The following is a 17,540-nucleotide window of genomic DNA, read 5'->3' on the forward strand; positions in this document are numbered from 1 at the left end:
ATCCATGTTTGGACACGAATAACACAGACCACGCGCGGCCCTTGCAGCCTATCTCAGCCAATCCAAGCCACGAGAATGTGGAAAGTGTCGTTAAAATCACATCAAATGTATGAATCTAGGGCTTCATTTTGCCAGGATACACCACAGTGGCATTGTGTGGGGCTCAGGTGCACCGTGGGTTATATCGAAATGTTCTGGTCGGCAAACGTTAAGCGCTATTCCTGCCCCGGCCAGAACCTTTTCCTTTTCCTTAAAAACAAACCTCCCGTCATTTTTCCTCTCATTTCCGATTGTCCCCCCCAAAAAAAACTTTTTTTTTTTTTTTTCAAAAAGTCAGAAATTGGGTTTGTGTCAATCTGTCATGTGGACCAGACAGCAGACCACCGCTGTGTTATTCTACACCCCAAGGTTGTGAAAAGGAAAGGAAAGAGGACCTCAGTGAGGCCATCCTCGGCTGGGGTCTGCTCCAAGACGCCCATCGCTATTACCTGATTCTTTCTTTCTTTCTTTCTTTCTTTCTTTCTTTCTTTTTCTTTCTTCCTTCCTTCCTTCCAGACGTCTTCTGTGTGTGTGTGGGCAGACAGGGTTTCATTCATTTTCCTGCACAGTTTTTCATCAGTCTGCAAAGAAAAAAGAAAGACATAAACTATCAGAGAGAGAGAGAGAGAGAGAGAGAGAGAGAGAGAGAGGGAGCGAGAGAGAGAGAGAGAGAGAGAGAGAGATAGAGAGAGAGAGATAGAGAGAGATAGAGAGAGAGAGAGAGAGAGAGAGAGAGAGAAAGAAACTAATCAATCTGAGGTACTTGACAAATAGAATAAGTTAAAAAAAGTTTATTTCAATGCTCCAACTAAATGGATTTGGGGATATTGTATTACCCTGTTTATGTAAGCTTATTTCTTAATTATGGGCTGTCTGTGACTTTATGTATGGATGTATGTGTATATAGTCATGTGTGTGTGTGTGTGTGTGTGTGTGTGTGTGTGTGTGTGTGTGTGTGTGTGTCCTTGGGTTATACACTAATTGGCCGTGATGGGCTTGGAAAAGTGACATCATTACCAGATTGTCTGGATTTCCCTGCAATTCAAACAAGTGGTTTGGAATTGAAACACTGCTCCATAATGTGGTGAACGAGGCAGAGCCAAGCGTGCCAACATATATGTCCCCTAGTCCACTGCTACCATGGTACCTGAAAATATATACATATACCATATTATTATTATTATTATTATTATTATTATTATTATTATTATTATTATTATTATTAATATTATTGTTGTTGTTGTTGTTGTTGGTGATGGTGGTGCATTTTATAATAATAATAATAATAATAATAATAATAATAATAATGATAATAATAATAAACGTCATCATCATCATCATCATCAACATAAAAATCATAATAATATATAATCATAATAATAAAATTGTTGTTGCTTATTGGCTCTGTGGAATACTTGCAATGAAATACTACTCTGATTGGTCAATAGCGGCAATCAGCGGTCAGTCATTTCTGAATAATGGCCGTTGCCATGGGTAACCACTTCTCTGCCTGGATTCATGCAGTGTTTAGCAATGTTGTTGTGGACCTGTCGTTCTGAGTGGATGCTCTTTAACTATGCACAGGCCTACTAGTCATGAAATCATTTCAAATCAACATTCTGTCTCCATGTACCCTTAATGTGCAGCTTAATGTGGTCATTATTGCAAAATAACCCCCTTTCAGTTTATTTTGCGATAATGACCGTCTGGCAGCACATTATTCCCTTCATATTTGGGTAATATTTGGTTTGGTTAAAATACCAAAGCAGTTGAAAATGGCTCGCGGTCACATAACCGTGACCAAATAAATATTATATCTAATAAGGTGGAGGCCACTTCCATCCAGTCGGCGTGGAGCTCCCTCAATCTAAAACTAAATAGCCGGCTTTACATATGAGTCATGGTCTTTTACAGGAAGGCAGCTTGCTGACACATTTGCTAAACCTGTTAAACTGGATAAAAATGCTCTGATACTCAACACAGGTGTCTGGTCTTCATGGCAAGACCTTGACTTGAGCATAAGTAGTTCACTGCCGTCATCTAGTGGTCAAGGCTTGGTAGTAGATCCTCAGGCCATAGTTGTTCATATTCAATTTCAATTCAAAGGGGCTTTATTGGCCTGGGAAACAAGGCGTTTACATGAACAAAGCAAGTGTGAAACAAAACAAGAAACAAGAACATTTAAATAAATGTACATGCATGGAAGGATTGTGATTTTGCATTTTGAAATACATATATGCATCCCGATTAAAAAACAACAACTTAAAACGAAATAGAAAAATGTAGACATGCAGATAAAGAGATAAAGATGTAATATAAATGATATAATATAAAGATATAAATATGAATGAGTGAGAATTATGTAAAAACTGAAAAAAAAAAAAAAAAAAGTATTTTAAATGAATGTATTCAAAGATATTTGTTCCGTATGTATGTACAGTAACTGATAACAGTGAAGCTGCGATCATCGGGACAAGGCCGTTATTGCACTCTCTAACGGTGCTGACACCTTGAAATACAATTGAGGCTTTCTCTTAATCTATTGATTCAACTTTTAACCATTTGCTAGGGACCCCCTGGAACGTATTGCACGACCCCCCCGGAGGTCCCCGGACCCCACGTTGAGAACCACTGCGCTACAGACGTATAGTGGCATTAAATGACAAAAGTTCATGGATGAAACACAATCTAAGTCTCTCTGTAAGTATCTCTTGGGATTGTGTTTCAGCTCCAGTTGACACACCCTGTGCCACATGAACCCTTGTATTAACTGTGGAGGGGCCAGTTTGCAGTGACACGTACTTACAACACGGGGGCGCCATTTATTCGCAAATGGCCACGGTCGCCGCGATCCTAACTGGACACAAATCTCCCTGTCAAAGGTCTGTTGTAGAGAAGAGAGAAGAGGTGCTTTGAAACCAGTATCTCATGGACAAAGAAAAAAGACAAACACAGTATATGATACAGTCGTGTTCTAGGGCCAGGGGACAAAAAAAGGAGCTCACCTTTCACCGGTGGAAGGGCGGGGACCGTAGATCCCCTCTGGGAGCCGAAGAAATCTTGAGTATTCTGAGCACCTGAACCAGCGTTTCCTGCAATCTAGAGCGCCCGGGGGGGGGACAACGACAGCGACTTCTATCTTGAAGGGCCCCGCGGGCGCCCCTACACACTGTTTTCTCCGTCGTCGGGGCGCTCTAAGGGCCCTTTGCGCTGTTTTATCCAGCACTGGGGCGACCTAGGGAGCACCTTTCAGCCCAGCGAGCTGCAGCCCAGCACGGCTGTGTGGCGTGGCGGGCCCCGACGCTGCCGTCTCAGCGGGTTCGAGTCCTGCGTCCAAACTGCCCTGAGACGCGGGCCGGGCCGCGGCCGGTGGCCTGTCAAACGTTTGAATCCAGATTATTTTTCGGAACGGAGGTTTATTAAGTCGGACAATCGGAGGGGGAGGAGACCACGCGCAGTAAGACTCTTTGGCTCGGTGAGATGAGCGGCCCGGAAGCTGACGACTTCCTGTCGAGGAGTTTGACACCCGGGGAGACCTTTGAAAGGCCGCGCCCCAAGGTGTGTGTGTGTGTGTGTGTGTGTGTGTGTGTTCGGAGACCAGTGTCAAGCCTGAAGGAGACGTGGGGGTGTGCTACCTGACTTCCCAGCACGGCAGTTCCTTCAATCAGATGAGTGGCTGGAGATCAAGGACGTCTGGGCGTTCGATCCCCAGTGAAGTCTTGAAAGGCGGCACCTTCAAAAGCGCCCGAGGGCCGAGCGTGACGGTGGCCCAGTGGCGTGATGTGGTGTTGCATATGCGTCCACCCCTCCGCCCTGGTAGCCCGATCACAATAACAACAAATCCTGCTGCGGTGGATCTGGGGGGGGCCTTCAGGAGCAGTGGTGCCAGGGGTTTTCATAGAGAAAGTGGGATCTGGCTGAGATTGTGTTGATCAGCATTCAGTTGAGGGCTCCTGCAGTAAAACAGTTGCCAATTGCTCTCTGAGAGCCCTCCAGCGGCTGCCCTCTCGCCACAGAAGGGTTTGCTGTTGCGATCGGGCGCGGAGGGATCGAAACCCCTCTGCAGGACCAGCAACATGGCCCTCATCACAACCTCACCACAACGCCACCAGGTCCCCCGTCACACCGGGGCCCAGTCTCCGGGCGCTGTTCAACGTGCCGTCGTGGTGCCGCCTTTAAAAATCTCGCCAGGAATCAAACCCCAAACTCCCAGGCCGGAAGCCCTCCACTTCCATCGTTTCCTAAAAGGACAAAAATCTCGCATCCAACCACTCATCCCCCTGAGGCCCCTGAGCCGCACGGGGCCCGGTCGTCCCCTCCAATCATCCGATTAAAGCAAAAGGACTTGGATGGGGAAAAAAACAAACCAAAATAAACAGGATTTGAACCGGTGGCGGCGGCGAGGTCTCCGGGCGCTTCTAAACCTGCCCCCTGGGGGGCGCCACCTTCCAAAGGTTCGTTCCACGAGGGCCACCAAGTATTTGTTGCGCCAAAGTATTCCATGTCGTCGACCTGTTACCTTTGTGTCTTCTTAAGAGCTGTGGGAATTGTTTTTTTCATTCATTTTGTAAGGAAGGGAGATGCGCAGAGCAGAAGGTGCTGGGGGCAGATGACCCGCTGTGGCGACCCCCTAACGGGAGCAGCCCGAAGGAAAAAGGAGAAGATTCATTTTCATAAATCATTTAGCGACCAGTAGGATCGCTGCTGCACAGCGCCGGTCGTAGGGTTTCCTCTTTAATTACATCAACCTGTCAGGGCACAAATCAGAGCGCACACATAACGCGACTCAATCACTTCCCACGTGAAACCCGATCCGATCCCGGCCCCCGATCAATTGTTTGGCCTGTCAAAACAGCTGCGACCTGTTTGGAGCCGCCTGCGATTATGCAACGGCATGTGTAAGGTGATAGCGCAGGAGGGGGGGGGGGGAAACACGCTCCCACCGAGACGGACCCATGGAGTCAAAACGAGGCCAGAGAGCATTGTCATAGTTGGGTCTGCAGCGCTTTCCTGGCCTCGTTTTGACTCCATACGGACACGCCCCTGTCGCCTGCACCGCGCCTCCCCTTTCAGCTTCACCGGCCTCTGCCGCTATTTGGTAAAGAAATGCATACCAGAAATATAATATAATAGATAAAATACAAAATATAAATACAAATATAAATAAATAAATGTACAGTTAATTCATATAAATATATATTTTCTATTACTACAGTCTACAGTGTGAGGACTTTTTTTCCCCCCAATATATGGATCTCAATTCATAATCACTCTTTGTATTCTTGAACTGTTTGTTATTTATTACTTTTTATTTAGAATTGTATTTTTTTTAAATTTTTAATCGTATTTTGAATATGATAAACTGTTTCTACTTTCTTTCTTTTTTATGTTTATATTTGTGAATTTACATATATATATATGTACAGTATACAACTCTCTGTATTAAATATGACTCATTTCAATTCATAATATTTAATAATAAAGTACTATCGCACTTTATTTTAACTGATTTATTCCTCGTGTTTGTTTCTTAACGGGGCAATGAGGCCATGTGCTTCATGTTGGTTTTTCATCCACTGAACACCGCACACCACTGCAGCTCTGTTACACCAGGCCGTCGGTCATGAAATTTAGGGACTAACAGTCTCGTGAAGTCACAGGGGAAGGACACCTGTGACACGATACGCCCGCTGCTGTTCCTCCCGTGACGTGACTCTGGCGACAAGGCGTGGGAAAACAAGTGAGAGCTCCGCTGGAGTTCCAAAAAATACCAATGAATGGCAGCGTGTCTTTGAGTAATAACTCACAAGGTGGAGGGTGGTGGTGGTGGTGGTTATTGGGAGTGGTTTGTGTGCGAAATCCTCGCGGTGCATTCCTTTTTTTTTTCTTTTTTCGCGGTGTTGCCAGTAAGGTGATTACTGGGGGGGGGGGGGGCTATCATTTCCTGCGGCGGTGGAAAAGCCATTTTCTGGGTCAGCGGACCCCGTCCAGAGGGGCTGATTGAGTCTTAAAGTTGGGGGGGGGGATGCTCCGTCAAGCATGTGCTCACTGACTCCCCCTCGTCCCGGGGACAATGGGCCCCAAAACGCCCCTCGCTGACGGCAAATGGTGTTGGGACAACATCAGAACAAAGAGGCCAAAAGGTGATTGATTTATTCTACTTGAATTCAACGGTGACATCCGCGTTAGCCATCGTACTGTAAGAGTCGAGTATATTTTCATTGTACAAGGAACTTGTTTTCATGAACATTGGTGCATTGCTGTACAGACAAGTGGCATTAATATTTATATATATATATATAAATAAATAGATATTAATAAATGTATAGAAAATAGGCAAAAAATAACATTTGTTTTTTACAAATAAATACACACACATATATATATATATATATATATAAAGAATAAAGATGGACTAAATTATGACAAATAAATGTCTACATGTAACATTGTGTGTGTGTGTGTGTGTGTGTGTGTGTGTGTGTGTGTGTGTGTGTGTGTGTGTGTGTGTGTGTGTTGTGTGTGCGTGTCACGCTTAGGACGATGACTAATAGTGCTTTATTCTTTTTTCTTTTAACAGCGGATGTTATGCTCAGCGCCGTGGGTCCAGAGACACTCAGAGAGGTGGAGGAGCAGAAGGAGGAGGAGAGGATGGGTCGGTCGGAGGGAGGGAGGGAGGGAGGGAGGGAGGGATCCGTTGCTCCCTGTGTAACAAGATTCCCAGCTAATCAGTGACTTTCCTGCCTTATCTCTGCCATCAGGACACTCGGGAGGCCGAGTAACCCAGGACGAGCTGATGTCATGATGAGATGGGCAACGGGTCTGTGTGTGTGTGTGTGTGTGTGTGTGTGTGTGTGTGTGTGTGTGTGTATGCATGCGTGTTTGCATAAAAGAGAGATTGATTTAAGTAGGTTGTGGATATTTGTGAGTGTGTGTGTGTGTGTTTTTGTGTTTGTGTGTGTGTGTGTGTGTGTGCGTGTGTGTGTGCGTGTGTGCATAAAAGAGAGATTGAATTAAGTAGGTTGCATGTGTGTGTGTGTGTGTGTGTGTGTGTGTGTGTGTGTGTGTGTGTGTGTGTGCATAAAAGAGAGATTGATTTAAGTAGGTTGCGTGTGTGTGTGTGTGTGTGTGTGTGTGTGTGTGTGTGTGTGTGTGTGTGTGTGTGTGTGTGTGTGTGTGTGTGTGTGTGTGTGTGTGTGTGTGTTTTCAATTGTCTTTCTGTGTGTCCTCTGTGAGTATTTGTTTACCTCTTGGTGCATATGGGTTAATTATGGCCAGAGGAAAGGACATGTTTTGGAATGAATAAAACATAAAACATTTACCGAGTTGTTTTCATGTCAGACGTACAGTAAGCGAGAGCGACAGACAGACAGCCAGACAGACAGAGAGGCAGCCAGACAGACAGACAGACAGACAGAGAGGCAGCCAGACAGCCAGACAGACAGACAGGTGGGCAAACAACCAACATCACCCTGATTGCCAGTAGAGGTGTCTCTTACACTGCCCCCACTCCACACTCAATGGAAAAATGATCTCACCCCTTGAAACGCCGCCGACTTTATTCCCCGGTGCAGAGAGAGAGAGAGAGAGAGAGACAGAAAGGGGGACAGAGAGAGAGAGAGAGAGACAGAAAGGGGGACAGAGAGAGAGAGAGAGCAGCCATCACTGCAACTGTACCTGAGCCTGGCTTTACACTGGGCGTGGCTGCTCGGTCAGTATTTCTCAATGGATTACTGTTGTTATTATGTCACACTGCCTCCCCGCTGCCCACACAGGGCTGCTCAGCAACATTCTGTCGGGGGCAGATTTGGGTGAAAAGGTTGAGTGAGTTTAGTGGGAATGGCGAGTGAGTAAGTGAGTAGTTGTTCACTTACATTCTTCGACTGTAGAAAACAAAACAATTTTGACTTGATCCTCGACTTCCTAAGTCGAGGATCAAGTCGAGACTGTTTTTTTTGTTTGTTTTAGAAAAATAAAATGACGTGTTCTTTATTTCATGTTCTTGAGAGCGCATCCTCCCTACTATTGGCTGTTGCCGTCTTCTGAAGCTGAGCTCCATTTCAAATGTATTGCATTGCATGGCTGGTTGGTCGGTCGGTCGGTTGATCGGTTGGCTGGTTGGTCGGTTGGTCGGTCGGTTGGCTGGTTGCTCAGTTGGCTGGTTGGTTGATCGGTTGATCGGTTGGCTGGTTGGTTGGTCAGTCGGTCGGTCGGTCAGTTGGTCGGTTGATTGGTCAGTTGGTCGGTTGGTCGGTCGGTCAGTTGGCTGGTCGGTCGGTCGGTCGGTTGGTTGGTTGGTTGGTTGGTCGGTCAGTTGGGTTGGTTCGTCGGTCAGTCAGTCGGTCGGTAGGTCGGTTGGTCGATCAGTTGGTCGGTTGGCTGGTTGGTCGGTTGGCTGGTTGGTTGATGGGTTGGTTGGTCGGTCAGTTGGTTGGTTCGTCAGTCAGTCGGTCAGTCGGTCGGTCAGTTGGTCGGTTGGCTGGTTGGTTGATGGGTTGGTTGGTCGGTCAGTTGGTCGGTTGGCTAGTTGGTTGGTCGGTTGGTTGGCCAGTCAGTCGGTCAGTTGGTCGGTCAGTTAGTCGGTAGTCTGGTTGGTTGGTTGGTTGGTCAGTCAGTCGGTCGATTGGTCAGTCAGTTGGTCGGTTGGTCAGTTGGTCGGTCAGTCGGTTGGTCTGTTGGCTGGTTGGTCAGTGGGTCAGTCGGTTGGTTGGTAAGTTAGTTAGCAGCAAGATGGATGTGCTCAATTAATGGCGCTCTTGTCGTCGAACATCCAAGCAAAAACAGCTTTTAAATCTTAGTCTAGTTTGACATTAAATCATATTCAAGAGATTTCAATCCAATGAAGCCCTAACAACGCGTGAGATCATTTCCCATGCACAGAAGAAGAAAGCATTTCGCTTCCCGAAGTGTTTTTTTTTTGGTGATACAAAAATCTATGTGAGGACTTGGAAGTACTTATTTAAAGGAAGCATCATCCACACACACAGTGTGGTTCTCTTTGGACACCATTCATTAAAGTGGCATTGCAGTAAGCCACCGGCATTTCCACCCGTAAGCCGTGTCAACACTGCTACCGAACAAAAAGTCCCAAATACCTGCCGCCGCCGCCAGGAGCGGCCTTGCACATTCCGGGCGTGTGGACGCCCAGATGGCACTGCGCGGCGAGGGTGCCAGCCACATAGTTTGTCTGGGGCAGCGCGCCTCAAAGAGGGCGCAGCGGCGCCAGGCATTTCTCCCATGCGGGGACATGAGCTGGTCCTTACAGGTGCGAAAAGGTCGTTTTATCCTCTTTAATTCTGCTCTTTTATCCTACGTTGTATCTGTGCCTCCACACTGTGAAAGGGACATAAAAGCCGTGGATCAAAATGTCGGTCAGCTGTGTCTTTCATGGCATTTCACAAATATCTATAAATATCACCTTCTATCTCAATAAAGGTGATCTTTTTTAAGCGTGTCAGAATAGACAAGCATTGACAGCCATGTGTTAAAAGTAGTAAAGTAAAGGTACGTGGTGTCCAGCCTGTAACAACCTGATCAGCCTGTCACCACCTGATCAACCTGTAACCACCTGATCAACCTGTAACCACCTGATCAGCCTGTAACCACCTGATCAGCCTGTCACCACCTGATCAACCTGTAACCACCTGAACAACCTGTAACCACCTGATCAGCCTGTAACCACCTGATCAGCCTGTACCACCTGATCAACCACCTGATCAACCTGTAACCACCTGAACAACCTGTAACCACCTGATCAGCCTGTCACCACCTGATCAACCTGTCACCACCTGAACAACCTGTAACCACCTGATCAGCCTGTAACCACCTGATCAGCCTGTACCACCTGATCAACCACCTGATCAACCTGTCACCACCTGATCAACCTGTAACCACCTGATCAGCCTGTAACCACCTGATCAACCTGTAACCACCTGATCAACCTGTCACCACCTGATCAACCTGTAACCACCTGATCAGCCTGTAACCACCTGATCAACCTGTAACCACCTGATCAGCCTGTACCACCTGATCAGCCTGTCACCACCTGATCAACCTGTAACCACCTGATCAACCTGTAACCACCCGATCAACCTGTCACCACCTAATCAGCCTGTAACCACCTGATCAGCCTGTCACCACCTGATCAACCTGTAACCACCTGATCAGCCTGTAACCACCTGATCAACCTGTCACCACCTGATCAGCCTGTAACCACCTGATCAGCCTGTCACCACCTGATCAACCTGTAACCACCTGAACAACCTGTAACCACCTGATCAGCCTGTAACCACCTGATCAGCCTGTCACCACCTGATCAACCTGTAACCACCTGAACAACCTGTAACCACCTGATCAGCCTGTAACCACCTGATCAGCCTGTACCACCTGATCAACCACCTGATCAACCTGTAACCACCTGAACAACCTGCAACCACCTGATCAGCCTGTCACCACCTGATCAGCCTGTAACCACCTGATCAGCCTGTACCACCTGATCAACCACCTGATCAACCTGTCACCACCTGATCAACCTGTAACCACCTGATCAGCCTGTAACCACCTGATCAACCTGTAACCACCTGATCAACCTGTCACCACCTGATAAACCTGTAACCACCTGATCAGCCTGTAACCACCTGATCAACCTGTAACCACCTGATCAACCTGTAACCACCTGATCAGCCTGTACCCACCTGATCAACCTGTCACCACCTGATCAGCCTGTACCACCTGATCAGCCTGTCACCACCTGATCAACCTGTAACCACCTGATCAACCTGTAACCACCCGATCAACCTGTCACCACCTAATCAGCCTGTAACCACCTGATCAGCCTGTCACCACCTGATCAACCTGTAACCACCTGATCAGCCTGTAACCACCTGATCAACCTGTCACCACCTGATCAGCCTGTAACCACCTGATCAGCCTGTCACCACCTGATCAACCACCTGATCAACCTGTCACCACCTGATCAGCCTGTAACAACCTGATCAACCTGTAACCACCTGATCAACCACCTGATCAACCTGTCACCACCTGATCAACCACCTGATCAGCCTGTAACCACCTGATCAGCCTGTAACCACCTGATCAACCTGTAACCACCTGAACAACCTGTAACCACATGATCAACCACCCGATCAACCTGTGATCGACTCCTTAGTCAGTAAGTCAGTCAGTTAGGTTCATTAGGTTAGTTAGTCAGTCAGTCAGTCAGTCAGTCAGTCAGTTAGTCAGTTAGTTAGTTAGTTAGTTAGTTAGTTAGTTAGTTAGTTAGTTAGTTAGTTAGTTAGTTAGTTAGTTGGTTGGTTGGTTGGTGAGGTTGTTTAGTTAGTTGGTTAGGTTCTTTGGTTCGCTTTTTCACTTCCCTGTCGCACTGTTGAGCAGAATCCAATGTCAGCGGCGGAGCTGTGTGATCTCATCTTCTTGGGTCTCATGCACCGGATGAACCCCACCCAAACACACCCGCCCACTTATTGAGAGCCGCACACAGGCCTGCGCACCGCACGGCCGGGAACACCCAGGGCCACTGTTCACGCCGCACGGCTTACGAGCGTCCATCGCCCAAAACTCGGAATCGGCCGAGCCCCCGTGCGCACGCGGCCACGACTCGACCGGCAACACCGCGAAACGCCAAACAAATATGGGAGGCGGTAATCGGAATAGCTCGAATAACTGTCGATCGCGTTTTCTATTTTAGTACGAGCCAACTCTAAGGGCTCCATTATGCTCGACGCCTCGTAGAGATCTTCAAGCCCCCAGAAGGCCCGACTCTCCCCCATGACACCACTCGTGTGTCGAGCCTTTGATTTGACGGATGAAGCGCAGGCCGTGTCCGGGGGGGGGGCCGACCCCGCTGGGTTTCCCCCCCCGCAGCGGCGATAAAACCAGCTGCATCACTACAACCGACGCGCCATTTTGTTTTCTCCGCCCCCCTTCCAAATGAGCACGGAAACGCAGTGGAAAATGGGATATAAATGGGAATCGGGGCGAGGGGGTGCGGCAACAATAGACGTGTTTACACAAAACCGGCGCTGTGCTCGGGGGGGGGCGGGAGGGAGAGAGGGGAGAGAGAGAGAGAGAGAGAGAGAGAGAGAGAGAGACGCATCAACAAGGCTCCTCTGTGTCTTTTTCCTTAAAGCGCTCGTGCTTTTTCGCGACAAAACAATGTCGTCCCCCCAAAGCCTTTTATCGCCGTTGGCCGGGGGAGACGCGGCGTCGGCTGCATGTCTAATGTATCTGAACCAGCCCCCCCCCCCCCCAAAAAAAAAAAACACAGAACACCCTAACAAGTTAATCTGCTCCGGTCTTCGATACAGCTACAAAACGCATTTCACATAACGGGCAACATTTAAAAGAAATAAATGGTCTTGCATGACGTGTTTTGGAGACGTTGCCGCTAATGTCGAACCAAAGGCGGTTTATTAATTTTCCTTAAATCCATGACCCAGGATTTTCATGGTTTCATTCTCAGTTCATTAAAAATAAGATTTCACAAATCCAATGTATACCAGATCGAATTACTTGCAAACCCAATTACCTCGAAAACAGTGCGTCCGTCTGTGTCTGTGAGGACTTTTTTTTTTTTTTTGGGAGCCCGGGCTTTGACTCGCGTTGCGTTGTGTGGTGCAGTGTTGTTTCTGGGGCGGCTCAGCCGGGCCAACGCAGCTGCCTGGCAGGGGCACCCCGCTCCCAGAGAAAAAAACAGCCCTGTAAAATGCTATTGTGCCACTCACCTGACTGATCTCTCACTGGGGGGCGGCCAGACGGAGCGAGGAAGGGCCGGCCGGACGAACAAGCGAGCCAGTGTGAGCGGAGGCGGAGGAGGTGGGGCCGCAGGTGGCTGGTGGAGGCGGGCTGGGCCTGGCGCTCCGGCCCGCCTCACATGCCAACACTGACATTTCCTGACTGTGGCTCCACACAAGGAGCAGGCACCCCAGCAACCGTGCCGCATCCTGGGGGAATGAAGAACAGACGTCGCGCCGGTTCCTTTGCATCCACACGCACGCACGCACGCACTCACACACACACACACACACACACACACACACACACACACACACACACACACGCACACACACACACACACACACACACACACACACACACACACACACACACACACACACACACACACACACACACTTCCCACGCAAGCTAAAACACAGTCCATCCATCGACGGTAAAGTCACTGGAGTCAGTCAGTCAGTTGGTTAGTAGGTTACTCAGTCGGTTAGTCAGTTAGTCAGTTAGTCAGTCGGTCAGTCGGTTTCTTGGTTAGTGAGTGAGTGAGTGAGTGAGTGAGTGAGTGAGTGAGTGAGTGAGTGAGTGAGTGAGTGAGTGAGTGAGCGAGCGAGCGAGCGAGTCAGTCAGTCAGTAAGCCTTATTTTGACAGCCTGTGGACACGTGTGTGTCCCATGCAAGCTAAAACACACATCCCACGCAAGCTTATCCCACGCAAGCTAAAACACACAGACCGTCTGTCGATGGGAAGTCACTGGAATCAGTCAGTCAGGCAGTCAATCGGTTAGTCCAGGGGTCGGGAACCTATGGCTCGCGAGCCAATAATGGCTCTCTCGATGACGGTATATGGCTCGCAGACAATTTTGAGCTAAAATAGTTTCATCACGATTAACAAGTAATAAATAATTATTCTGTGTCACTTTCAAGTAAAACAAGTAAGAAATTACGATTTTGAAAATAAAATTCGAAATATAAAGTATTCTGATCCATTTTAATCCGTCAACACCAAAACTCAATTTTCACTGGACGATGCGGTACGCCATGGGTCGCTGTAAGGTCAAGAAATAAACTTCCCTCCTTTTCGTCCGATGGCCAGCTCGTTTTGCTGCATCGAACCCTTGAGACGGAGAAGATGAGGTTTCCCGTACGTTCCAGGCCGAGTGGACAGAGGAGTCTGCCTCTGCGCTATGTCTAATATGCCATGATAATATTACATCTATGAAGCGGTCAAAGTCAAAGCGGCACTTCGATACACACCCCATCAAATGATCGGCAGTTTAAAGCGCTGTAGGACGAAGTTGGAGATAATTATCCCGGCTTGCTTTTACACAGCAATGCGCGCTGGCTGTCAAGGGGGAAGGTGCTCGGGCCGTTTTGCGGCGTGCCTGAGTGAAATCCGGACTTCTCTCGACGCGAAAGGCGCCCAGCACCCCCGAGCTCTCTGGCACCGAGTGGCTCCTGCGGTTTCACTCTCTCGTGGACATAACTGGACATCTGAACCAGCTCCATTTGAAAACGCGAGGCATCGGAAATACAGTCTCATCCCTTCAACAAGGCAGTCTCTGCATTTGAAAGCGAGCTGGAGCTCTATCGGGAGCATTGGAACGGGCCGTCTTCTGCACTTTGAAAGACTGCGGAAGTGTGGAGGCGCGCGCTTGGCGAGCGACCCCCACTCAACGCTTTGATCTCCAGCAGCGAGCTGGCTTTACGTCCAACCTCCTGCAGTCATTCCAAACGCGTTTGAGAGAATTCCGCGAGCGCTCTGTTCCTTATAAATTCCTCACTCATCCACACGAGCGTGCAGTGGACAAAGGCGACCCGAGCGTGCATCCCCGGGGGTCTGCATCAGAGTCCGGGAGCTGGAAGTTGCGGACCCGGGGGCTCAGACATGTGGGCGAGCAAGTTCAAGTCGCTGGATGCAGAGTTGGGAAGACTTGCGCGGCAGCGTGCAGAGCTGGCGAGTGAACACAAGCGGACAGAAACGAAAAAAAGCTCAACCTGAAGACCGGCTGATTCCTAAAACTTGGAACGCGCTTCCCGTCACATAGCGCACAATGCAGCGTGCGAGTATTGCCGCGTTGAGCGTGCTTGGCTCTGCACACGCATGTGAGCGGTCTCTCAGGCGTCTGAGAAACATGAAGAGCGAGCTACGCTCACGTTGAACTGATGGAGGCCTCAACGCAGCACGAAGCTTAGCCTCACTATGTATGAAGCAGACTGCAAGGCCACCAGCAGAACCATGCAGCACCACAGGTCCCATTAATGGGAAAAAAGCATGTTTGTTTTACAACGATATCATTCACACCAGGATCCTTTTAACCATTAAAAACATCGGAAACACACAGAACTATGCTTATTATTATGGGCTGCGACAGTGAAACAAGAGCATATTAGTATAATAACAATAGTAAGTCCACGTAGCGAACAAACGGAGACTCAGCGCAAGTTCGGTCAGGAAGACTCGCCACTTCACCGCAGGTGGCGTCGGTCGGCGCCGGCGTGCAGCCAGCCAATCAGCCTGGCGGAGCCGTATCCCGTGGCTCCCCGCCGGGATTTGCACGGCCGCCTGCTCCCCTCTCTCCGCGTGGTTTCAGGCGCCTTGCTCAGACAGCTACAGTGCGGTTCTTCATCTGGTCCCTCCGGATTTCGTTCATTTACGCGACTCGGGAGTCACTCATCTTCAATGTGACTTATTTCGGCTTTGCGTTCCGCCAATCATGAAGGCTTTTTACAGAATGAATTGGTTCTTGTGAAAATTCCGTTCAATCACTTTCAACTCAATTTTCACTGAATGACGAGTCAACAACAGAACCGAGAATAGTCCTGACTTTTAGAGCGAAACCTGTTACGGCAAACACAGAGCTGCTGTTCCGTTCGGAACTGACGAATTTGATGCATTAGTGCAGTCTTGCAATTTTGATCTTGCAACACAAGAACTAATTTCCTTTTTTTTTTTTTTTTTCACGATAGGAATGAAAAAAAAACAGGTTCACGCACATATCGCAAGCTCTCACGGCGCACTAGTGTACCACGGTGCAGCGGCTGGAAAACGCTGCTCTAACACACACACACACACACACACACACACACACACACACACACACAGATACTGGCTTCACACAAAGACTGTTTGAGTTTGGAATCACCTTCCAGTTGACAGGACGCATGAGAGCAGGCCTCTCTTCCCTCGAAAGCCTCGTCCACCACTACAAACAACCCCGGCTCCCTAGCTGGCGCGGCGCGGCCCCGCAGCACCGATAGAGCGTCCTGTTTGTTTAAACGCCGCTCCGATGGCCGGAGAAAAAAAAACCATCCGTCCGTCGAGGGCGGATGTCGTAAGGTCATCGTGTCGTCCGGCGCTGTGTGTGTGCTGTTATCATCGGACTGGGACTACACGGGATTAAACATGTGTCAAAGTGAGCTGTAGACACCGTGGACTCCATAGTCAGTACATTGTGATAATCTATACCTTTAACACCGATACTAATAATATTTACCCTGTCCATATATACAGTATATATCAGTGTATATATATAAATACGGGGGCTGGAGGACAGAGGACAGGTATAGATATGTATGTATATGTGTGTATTTATTTACACACATAAATAAATAAATAAATAAATATGGCTCTTCCTGTTCTGTGTTTTGGGATATTTGTGTACATTTTGCTATTGTTATTTATTTGTTTATTTATTTATTTATTCATTCATTCATTCTTTCATCTATTTATTTATTTATTTAATGAATGAATTTATTATTATAAATTATTTTGTTTTTACTTATTTTTAAAAAAATTTTAACTATTTTTTTGCGATAATTCTCTGTACAGAAATGCGCCGATCCTTGTCCTCACCACGACAAATTCCTCAAATATGAAAATTTACTTCCCGGAATGAACAAATTCTGTTACATAAATAAAAAAAGAGTCAAATTAAAAAAAAGAATCCCAAATTATGAATAAAAATGAATATAGCGTTTAAAGAAATATCGGTGTTGACTGTGGGAGGATGTTTTTAAAAGATCGCCACCTGCTGGTTGGAATACAGCTGTTTTTTTCGCTTGTGGAAAAGCATGACTTTTTGGTTTGGTGACGGAAATTTAATCAAACTAAATCTAAATAAATGGATATGAATCCAATAATATAAAAAAAATATATATATACATATATATTTATAACAAAGGTCAACAAAATAACCTCTAACCACAAAAAATGCCCCAAAAACCATCCATCTGGGGTCTGGACACTGTGGAGCTTCCAGTGCGTGTCCTTGTGTTGCTTATCTGTCAACCTTATCAGGAATGAAGGAGGGAGTGGGAGGAGAGGAGAGGAGAGGAGAGGAGAGGAGAGGAGAGGAGAGGAGAGGGGAGGAGAGGAGAGGAGAGGAGAGGGGAGGGGAGGGGAGGAGAGGAGAGGAGAGGAGAGGGGAGGAGAGGAGAGGAGAGGAGAGGAGAGGAGAGGATGGAGCGCTGGAGAGAGGAAAGGAGGGCAGAGATGATGGTGAAACTGCACCATCCCCTGCAAAACGACCCCCACTTGTCTAGAAAATGTCCATTTCAGTCCCTTTGTCCTTTCTTCTTTCTTTCTTTCTTTTCTTTCTTTCTTTCTTTCTTTCTGCATGCTTTCCTTAATTATTTGGGTTTTTTTCTGTCCTAAAAAAAACCTTGTACACTTGCCTTGTTCCTCTTCTCTCTCTCTCTTCTCCCCCAATTCGACAAAACACCCATTTTAATCCCTTTTTCTTTCTTTCTTT

This window comes from Zeus faber (assembly GCF_960531495.2).
Source record: "Zeus faber genome assembly, chromosome: 20".
In the NCBI taxonomy this organism is placed as follows: Eukaryota; Metazoa; Chordata; class Actinopteri; order Zeiformes; family Zeidae; genus Zeus; species Zeus faber.